Genomic DNA, 1,898 nt, shown 5'->3' with positions numbered 1-1,898 from the left:
CCGGCAGCGCCGGCCCGTTCACGCACGGTGCGGCGAGCGGCCGAAGGATGGCTATGTTGCGCGCAAGAATCGGCCAAGGCCGTGCAGGTATTTTGATTGTCGATCGCTTCAACGGAAATCACAGCGCTAACAGCGTTCCCAGCGCGGTGACACGTTCTGCTGCGACGCCAAGCCTGAAGTTCCCAACATCCGATTACGTGCATCCGAAGCCGGCTGCGAGCTGTTGGCGAAGGCCCTTCAGTCGCGCACGCGCGTGTTGCGTTTGGGTTCCTCTAACTTCTTGGGGGCCACCAACGCTCGGTTCTCGTATTCTAAACATCCCCATTACCCTAAATCATTAACGACGTGTTTCGCCTCGTACGCAGCCTCGTGTTCTGTGAGCAGTCGTGAGTTTCGAAATTGATGCTTGAGAAATGCCGGCTTAGTGTAAACATACAAAACACGCTGAAATTATAAATTACCACGCCGAGCACCTAATGAAAACTAAATATAGCCTTGTCCGAACCCGCTTGAAGGCGTAAAAAACTCGCCTTCATACCGTTCATACATTGTGACAAGTCACGAAAAGTAAACATCAGCAGTGCAAAGTACAGGCTAGGGCAGTGATCCTTAATCAAATCCGGGCATGACTATAAAAACATCGTACGGGAATTAGGCACTCATTAAGCCAAACTGGAGACCATAAAAATACTTTTAAGCATGTGCGGCGAAGCAATCTGATCACCGTTCTCGCGTCATTCATTTACCAGGCAATACGAGCAGTTCGCGCGGTGAGATCATAAGTGAGCGACGCGTTTCCGTCGCTGTTACAAGGTGTTTGCTTGCACACACATGTCCCGTCACAAGTATTTCATAATGAATTTACAGCGTACTTTTCTAGGCATCAGTTGCATCGTGCTTGGCGTTAGCTGGCTGCGTACGTAAGAGCTCTGGGTCGCGATGGTAGCAACTACCTAAACGCGGCGGTGCCACCGCGAACAAGCGAGTCGCTGATTGCTTGCGCGAATTATTCGGTTTACAGACAAATTTTTTTGGTAATTTGCATCAAATCCAGCAGGAGCGGGCGAGACGGTGGCCACAACAAAAAATAACACGCTCCCGCATACGCACGGGATATGTGTTGTAGCAGACAACACGATTCGGCGTCGTACAAGTGACGTCACTCGTAGGTGGCGCCACGGTATGTCCTCGAGGCCAATAGGCGTGCGCAGAGTTCTCGATTAGGGGGAGCAAAGTCTTACCGCTGCGCCCCCCACCCCCTTACAGCAACTCCAGACCTCTTCCCACTGAAGGCCTAGCGGTCCGAACGCAGTGCAAAGAGGGACGGTTATAACATTTTTATTCCAATGCGATGGATTTGCAACACATACAAAATATTTCTGAGCCGAAATTTTTACTTTAATGTGTTACATTGGCAAAATATGGGCCAATTTGGCGCCCCCCTTCCGATGATTATGGGGGGCGGCCGCCCCTCCTGCCCCCCTGTGCGCACGCTATGTGTGCGGCTCAAACCGACGCAGATCGCGGCAGCCAGAAATAACTTGCCGCCGCTCTTTAAAATCACACAAGCCGTGGAAAAGAAGTTCCAGAATGATGAAAGTGGGTGTTAGTGTAATGAAGAATTGGGTTAGGTGGTGTCATCAGCTGCGGGTTTCAAAGCGATGCTGAAATATCTGCCGCGATTTACGCCGACCGGCTGCGGAGGTTGGTCCCAGCGGCGCAGGCCGAACGCGCGGTGTGGTGAGTGGCCGAAGGGTGGCGATATCTGCGTGCACGTATAGGCCTAGGCTGTGGCAGCCATCTTGATCATACTAGAAGGGGGGCCACAGTAGTGCGGTGAAAAGTTGTGTTAGGGACTGTCATTCGCAACTGTAACGATAGCGGCGATGAAATATCTG

The sequence above is a fragment of the Haemaphysalis longicornis genome, unplaced genomic scaffold (genome assembly GCF_048455015.1).
Source record: "Haemaphysalis longicornis isolate Haplotype H1 unplaced genomic scaffold, Haemaphysalis longicornis Haplotype H1 scaffold_7, whole genome shotgun sequence".
NCBI lineage: Eukaryota > Metazoa > Arthropoda > Arachnida > Ixodida > Ixodidae > Haemaphysalis > Haemaphysalis longicornis.
This window is presented reverse-complemented; position numbering follows the sequence as displayed.